Below are 8,298 nucleotides of genomic sequence, written 5' to 3'. Positions count from 1 at the left end.
CATCGTCAAGCTCATCAATAACCTGATGCTCTAGAAATTCTATCACTGCATCCTTATCTCTGAGCTGCTGAAGAAGTTCCTCTCTCTCACGAACCCAAGCACGCGACCGGTCTTCACCTCTCAACTCCTCTACTCCTTGGTTGGGGAGGGTTGAAGGCCCAACCATAACCATAGGGGTAGGTCTCGGATAATCATAAGGCATGCGGTACTCAAAGGCTCTCTTCCTAACCCAAGCGGTGTAGGGTTCCAAAGCAATGCAATGCTTCAGACCAAGCTCCTTCCTTCCCTTCCTATGAACCTTACGCCGGCGCGGACCATCCTATCCTTCAAGTTCTAGGGATCGTTACCCTCTTGAACGAACACACCTTCTAACAAAATGTTATTAGGTTTATCCTTTAAGGGGAACCCAAGCTGATGGCGAGCCAAAACAGGGTTGTAGTTAATTCCACCACATGTACCAAGAAAAGGCATATTGGAGAATTCACCACAAGAATCAATAATCTGAACGCCATCATACACACGGTTATACCAAAAGATATCATCATTAGTGAGAGACATAAGTCTGGTAGACCACCGTAGACATCCCTTATTTTCCTTGAAGGCGAGCGTCTGAGGCAAGTGAGAAATAAACCACTTGTACAACAGAGGCAGACATCACACAATGGATCCATCACCCTTTGCATTCCTCATATGCAAAGAGAAATAAGTGTCACCCAACAGAGTCGTAACGAGATTAAGAGAAGAGAAAATCCTAATAGTGTTCACATCCACAAAATTGTCGATGTTGGGGAATAACACAAGCCCATAGATGAGAAGTACAAATATGGCTTCAAAGGCATCCTCACTCATGGCCTTCCCAAACAAAGTAGCTTGGGCAATAAGAAAATCAGATCGGAGACCTTGAATTCCACCTTTGGTAGTCATAAGAGCAACAATGTCGGATACATCTATATGAAGCATGTCAGCAATCTCTTGGGAAGAAGGAACCCTCTCCAAACCACTAAATGGCAACTGATCCAAGATAGTGTAGCGGGGTATTCGTTACCATTAGATTTATTGACTAAATCCAAGGTAAACCATACAAGTTGAGTCGCCACCGCACTTCTATTTATCCAAAGGAATGGTTAGAAAGCGAACAAAAACCTAAAAGTTTTATCGAATCAAAAACTAGTAAAAATAACAGAGATCGGGGTAAGGGGGTTGATTATGTAATGGGAAGGTTTTAAGCACCCAAAACATCCTAGGTACTCCTAGGGAGCCATTTTCATATTTGTTGTAAGGTTGGTATTTTTGTGAAAATTTGTTTGTGCAAACATGATTGAAGAGATGAGAAGAGAATATACAAGTTATTTACATTTTTGTGTTTGGATGGATAAACCCATTGCCTACGTGCCATCTTAAAAAAGATTAGGATCAAAACCTCGTAGTTCGGGTTAAAATCTCAAAGTGAGTTGGTGAATTGATTGGTCCAAAAGCCTTAAGGTCTTTTGTTATCCAAGGGAGAAAACTCAACCTAAAACCACAAATCCACCATGTGAGGATAGCTTCAACATGCTAATGAGGGGTTAACCCTATAATAATCATGAAAGACTCATTGTCCATCACTAAGGATATAGGTGAGTATTACATCTACCTCAAGGATAATGATCAGTCACCATTTATGCTAGACATTCCACTATTTAACCGTAAATAAGTCAGGTAAACTGCGTAAACTGAAGCATTTTTAGTTAGATATAAGCTCAATTCTATAATATGAAGTATGTTGTTACTTATGAATTTCTTGAGGATATTTTACACTTTTGGGTATGTTAGCAGGTCAAAAAGTAGTCTGGAAGCTCAGGGAATCAAACGTCAGATGCTAAATTAAGCCCGAGCAAGAAAACGGAAGAAAAAACCAAATTCTTAGAGAACCTACTGGCCATACGCGTATGGCCTTACTTGATACGCGTATGGACCTTCCCAGTACGCGTAGCATACGCAAATGCCCAGAGGGGTTGAAAATCAAGCAAAAAGACAAGCTTCTGGTGATACGCGTACCAAACTGGTGATACGCGTACCAGACTGGGCAATACGCGTACCAGACTGGGCAATACGCGTATCAGAGGCTGTCTTACGTGCAGTACGCGTATCAGACTGGGCAATATGCGTATGGCCCCAAAATCAGGAAAAGCCCAACTGCATAGCTATTTAGAGGGGAGAACACGATTTTCCGGGGGTTGGACGATTTGGAGAGAAAAGAGACGCGTTTTGAGAGCTGGAGACTCTACGATTATCAAAGGATTCATATGTTCAAGAGTTTTCGGACGATTGAAGATTGATTCCTCACGAAATTCTGTAATGACAACAATGTTAATCTTTGTTTTTATTTCGATTATGAGTAGCTAAAACCCCCATTGCTAGGGGGGTGACCCTGATTCTGAATGTGACAGATTTGATGTTTATGAATGCATTGATTATTTCTTCTTTTCCATTGATTTGTTCTTATTACTGTTCTTTATGCTTTATTCGTCGGACCAACGAATAATGATTAATATGAATAGTTTAAGCTGGACAGCGATTATTCATTGATCTGGATAAGAACTTTGGATAGTAAAAATAACCTAGGACTAGGGATTTTCTATCTGACCGGTAATTCTTGATATTTGAATGCTTGAGTATGAACTTACTTATTTATGAACATAGTAATTAGGTTACATAATCAAAGGTCTTTTCACTGAGGAATTAAGAATAGATAATCTGGAGGACCGGACTTAATTGGACATGAATATTGTTTAAACCTTCATAAATTATATCTGTTGCAAGAAGTTTCATTCACCGAACCCTAGCAATCTTCTCTCATTTGTATCTCGCTCAACCTTTTTACTTGTTTTATTTATCTGCCATTGGTAGTATAATTAATCACAACACAAAAACCAAAGGCTTTTGTCTAATAGAAACAATCTATAAACTCTGTGTCGTCAAGCAGTCCTTGAGATCGGCAAACGGGGAATTTCCCTTTTATTTCTACAGTGAGAAAAATAGTACACTTGCTATTTTCCCATCAGATAACTCAAACCTAATAGCTAAAGGTTATGAAAAATTTGATTAAGAGAGTGGCCATTGAAACCACAAAAAAAACCATTTGAATGTGTTATATTTACCAATGAAAAGTATGTATAAAATATGGTCAAAGTTGACTTAGAAGTTCAATTCAAAATAAGTGTTATGAAAAGAAAGTTTGAAAATCAAAAGCATAAGGCTTAGGTTTCTAATGTTTGAAAACAAGTGTTAGATGTTTGCATAATTTTTTTGGCTTGGGTTAGAGTGGAGGGAAGAAGAAGAAGGGATAATAGTCCTAATCATACAAGAGATAAGGGATAAGAAACAAGACCACAAATGGAGTTCCTCTCTTGAGATCATATTGATGATCCAAGTAGCTCCCATCCTTTGGAATATGCAAGCAAAATAATAGAAAGCTCAAGCAACAATCAAACAAGCCTCCTAAGAGATCCTCATTGTATCTTGTATCTTTCACTTTGGATGAACATGGCAAAGGTTCTTCAATTTGAGCTCTCATAGGATTCCCTAGCACAAAAGCACACACATCAAAAGTTTTATGAAGCAAATCAAGAATGGACAAGAGTGAGTTTAGAGGTTTGGTCCTTCTAATCCATCTTCACCATTTAAAGTCCTTTTTACTCCAAATTGCATAGGGAAAGTCCTAGAAACTAAGTCCATTTGTCCATTTCTTTGCATTTGGCCCACAACAATCAAAACAAAACACAAGCACAATAATATATACACAATTATGTGCTCAAGTGAGCAAAAGGCAAATTGCATTAACATAAACATGTGCTCAAATGAGTAAAGGGGAAAAGTAAATGAATAATATGTACAAGAATAGTAAATTGCATAAATGTAAAGAGCAAGAACTAAATGTTAATGGTCAATGATTAGTGTTGGATGTTAGTGTGCCATAAGGCAAATTTAGCGCTATGTTAAGCAATCGTAATTGGACTTATGTAGAAGTCATAACTATTTGAGGCCGGTCAATAATAATGTAGGCAACAACACAAGTTAGAGGTCTTGAGTAGTGAATCAAACTCCAACAACTTGCTATGCCAAAAAGAAGATGAGAAATGATCTTGTATTGGTTTAAGTCCTTTGCATGATTTAGAAAGCAATCTATCCTTAATGCAAAGCCATTCACTTGATCATTTGATCAAGATGAACTAGATTTGAATCAAGGAAGATTAAACCTCCCTAATCAATGCTAACCATCAACCTTTAACTCATTGATCAAAAAGAAAAGAAGGTGAAGAAGAAGAAGAAGAATTAGAAATGAAGAATTAAAGTGCATTAAATGAAATGGAATGTACCAATCAACAAATGTTGACCAAAGATAGGGAAGGTCAAGGTCAAACAATAGAAAACAGAAGCAAGATGAAGATTGGAAGTCAAGAAATAAACAAAATATTTTTGGCATTTTTAATATTTAAAATAAAAGTTGAATTAAAATATTAAAGAAAGGTCAAACTTCAAACTCACTTCAAATCAACTTTGAAAAGTTCAAGTGAATTATCCCAAGTTCAACAAGGTTAAACCAAGTTTGACAAAAAAATTCAGCATTTTTAAAAGTCAGAAACTATTTTTTATCAATTAAAAATGAATAAAAATAACCTAATTGAACTAAAATCTCAAATAAATCTCAAATCAATTAATAAATTGATGAGAATATTTTTCATAGATCTATCATCATTCAAAGAAGTTGAGAAAATATTTTTGTATTTTTTGAATATCAAAAACTATTTAAAATGAATTAAAAATGACCAGAAAAGAGAAAATTACTAAAAAATAGCAAATGATAAAATAAAAAATAAAAAAAATCAGTTTTAGAAACTAGAAATTAAAAGAGAAATAATGCAATTGGTCCCATAATTTTTGGACCAATAAAAAAAGAGATATGAATTTTAGAAATAAAATGGAATTAAAAGAAATAAAAGAAAATAGAAATCAGAAAATGAAAATTAGAAAAAAGGAGAGGCGTTGGATGGTGGCTCATTAATTGAGCTGGCACATCACATGGCCCTCAGCGCGTTTCCACAATACATCCAAGTCAATGCATCCACACGCGGTTTAATCAAAAGTCATAACATTGGACTGCTGAGATTAGATCTGGAAATGGAAATGGATGGTCCAGATCTGATCTGGAGACCGGACGGTGGCCAGCGCCACAGTCTTCACCGGCAAGCTTCGGTGGAGATCAAAAATTGCAGGTCAAAAAATGTTAACTAAAATACATGATCCAGGCACCATTCGAAAGGTGGAGTGATGTACATCACTCCTATGCCACTCAATTCCACTCTAGATTCCTATTAAGAGAGAAATCAGAGATGGAACTTTGGTGGTGTTCAACTGAACTTGCTCGATTCCAACAATTAAACATACAATAATGATGCCTCTATAGAGAGGACTTCAGACAACACAAGATCAAGGCAAATTGAGCAATGTATGATGAGATTCGAAGCAAAATTCAGTTGAGCAAAACCTTTGGATTGTGAAGAATTGAGTCACTCTCTTTGGTTCCTTTTGTAAACAGAAGCTTCAATGGATCAAAGTGAAGAGGCTTAGGAACTTTAGATCTTAAAATTCAACCAATGCAATTGAATTTCAGATCTGAAAATTTTAGAGAAAAATGAAGTTTGTTCCTTTGGTATGGATGGGGATTCAATTCAGCAGGGATTTAGGCACCATTAGGTTGAAGAATTGAAGAGCTATGGCAAGGTATTTATAGATGGAGAGAGATGAACGCATGAGCTAACTCGTGTGCATGGCAAATGGATTTTGCATTGCATGGGCCTATGTAAGCATGTGGAAGGCCCAATGAGGGCTGAAACAACTTGCTGAGTTCATATGAAAGGAAAATGGACGTGTATATTTGATGTAATCAGGTCATGCATGGCAATTGGAATAGATTTCACTAAATGCACCTAATTCTTCATGTCTTCGAAAATGATGCTTCCAAACTCCAAATGCAACCTTATGAGTAATGGTTAGAAAGCTTGTTGCATAAGTAACAAATGTTGTGTTTATCAAAACTCCAATTGGGCCTTGGAAATTAGTGAAATTTGAGCTTTAAGTGTAGGGTGCAAAACATGCATATGTGAAGTTTCCAAATTTGGCCAATGTTCAAGGCCTTCTGTCTCAATGATGTAAGCTCCAAATCATAAAATCTTAAACATGAAAGTTGTATATATTTTCAAAACAATCAATTTGGAATTAAAGTTTGCATCATTTGGATTTTTAATGAAGAAGTTATGGGTACTTGAAGTTGGACTTTTTCACATTTCAATGCATTTGGCCCAAAGTGACCTATAATGTTTTGCATTATCACATGTATTTATTTTGAGATTTTGCAATTTTGATCAACATAACATTTGAACTAGACACAATAAGCTTTCGAATTCATTAAGTATCACCTCAAAATAATGAAAAATTAATGAGTTATGTTCTTGGGAAGTTGACCCAAAATTAGGGTTTCAGTCAAAATGACCTATAATGTCTTGGAATAGATGATGACCTTCCAAGCTTCAAATAAACTTTTGATGAACATTAAAGTTATTCATATTTTCCTTAAGAACATTTTTTCGCTTGGGGTCATCTCCATTTGACCAACACATAAAAAGTTAGGTCTCAGTGCATTTCAAAATAGTCAGATGAATTGACTGATCAACTTCTCAAGTCTACAACTCATATCTTGATGAATTGATGATTGAGAACACTCAAATAAGTTCAAATATGCATGAAATTATGAATTAAAGAACTTCCCTTGATTGTTTTTGACCATGGGTTGAGGTTGCTTCATGAGCAAGGCATTGTTGATGATCAGATGAATTAGGGTTTCCTTGGGAAACAAACCTCAAACCCTCTGACTTTCTTTGATCAAAATGATGAATTGAGATACTTGGGAGGCATATTTGATGGATGAGAGCTTTGGGAACCATTACCATGCTTGCTTTCATCTTCTCTTGACCATATCATTGCACAAAGGATCTCCTAGAAGCTTTTTGACCTTGTGACTGCTCAAGCTACAAACAAGAAATGTTAGTGACATATTTTTGTGCTTTTGGTTAGTAGATAAAAATGAGAAAGCAATGATATACAATTCAAGCATGCTTGGTGATCTCAAACTACTCACAAGGGGGATCCTACCCAAAAGGAAGGAGCCAAGATTCTTATGATCCTTGAGGCAATGTAAATGAAATGTTATGATGCCATGAGAGATCTTAGGGCCAAAATTAGGGTCTTACAGATAGGTATACCCACATGATATGCATACTCCTCAAGTGTAGGCAGAAGCTGGAAATCCGAAAAAGTGAAGCAACGATACAGAGGATCGTAGAACTGCACCAACACACTCATCAGATCTTCATCAACCTGGGTAGAAAGAATAGACAGAAGCTTCCCATGGCGAGCTTTGAACTCCAAAGGCTCTAATACATAAGATGTCAAACTCCTTAACTCTTTCAAGTCGGGTTGTCTGAAACTGTACTTCTTCGTATTCCTTCTTTCCTTATCCATGTCTGAAAATTTGCAAATAGACCTCTTAAGTTCCTTGAAAATTCTTATTGTTGATGATATGGATGCAAATGAGTGCATGAATGCATGGATGCAACAATCACATTCAAGGATCAAGCAAGTCACACCACACAAAGGTCACGGGATGGCTCACGTCATCGTAAATATCAATCATCCATTTTGGTGGATTATGGTTTACACCTTATCAACCCCCAAGTTCCATTGATATTGAAGATATACGAGAACGGATCAACCGCGAATCAAGGGTTTGTTGTAAGTCACGAGCATGGAGTCTCGGTTAAGAACCACCCAAAGGCTGTGTACTATGGTTAAACCTGACAATCATGTTCTAACAAAGGTTCCCATAGTCATCATCTCATCTTTCGGATATTATCAGATAAAACGACTACTCGTATTCCAAAAATATTCTCAAGAGAGACTCTTATGAGTGTAGTATCGCGTAACAATCGTATCAAATCTTACACTTGAACGACCTTCGCACTACGTCCAAAAATAGGCCAAGATGGGCTAGGTATTTAAGGTCCTTGGCTTCTAAGGTTTATATTGGAAAGAGTAATGCCTAACCACGACTACTCGTGTGACATTATTGATCCCAACAAGACCTCCACCAAGTGAATGGGCTTGCAAGTCAACTTGCTAAGGAATAACTCCACACAAGCCAACAAGACTATGCCATTCTCCTATCATAAGTGCACTCGAGTTCGGGTAGAGAACTCACCT

This window comes from Lathyrus oleraceus, chromosome 3 (genome assembly GCF_024323335.1).
Source record: "Lathyrus oleraceus cultivar Zhongwan6 chromosome 3, CAAS_Psat_ZW6_1.0, whole genome shotgun sequence".
NCBI classification, from domain to species: domain Eukaryota; kingdom Viridiplantae; phylum Streptophyta; class Magnoliopsida; order Fabales; family Fabaceae; genus Lathyrus; species Lathyrus oleraceus.
The sequence above is the reverse complement of the archived record's forward strand: the minus strand, read 5'-3'. Positions refer to the sequence as shown.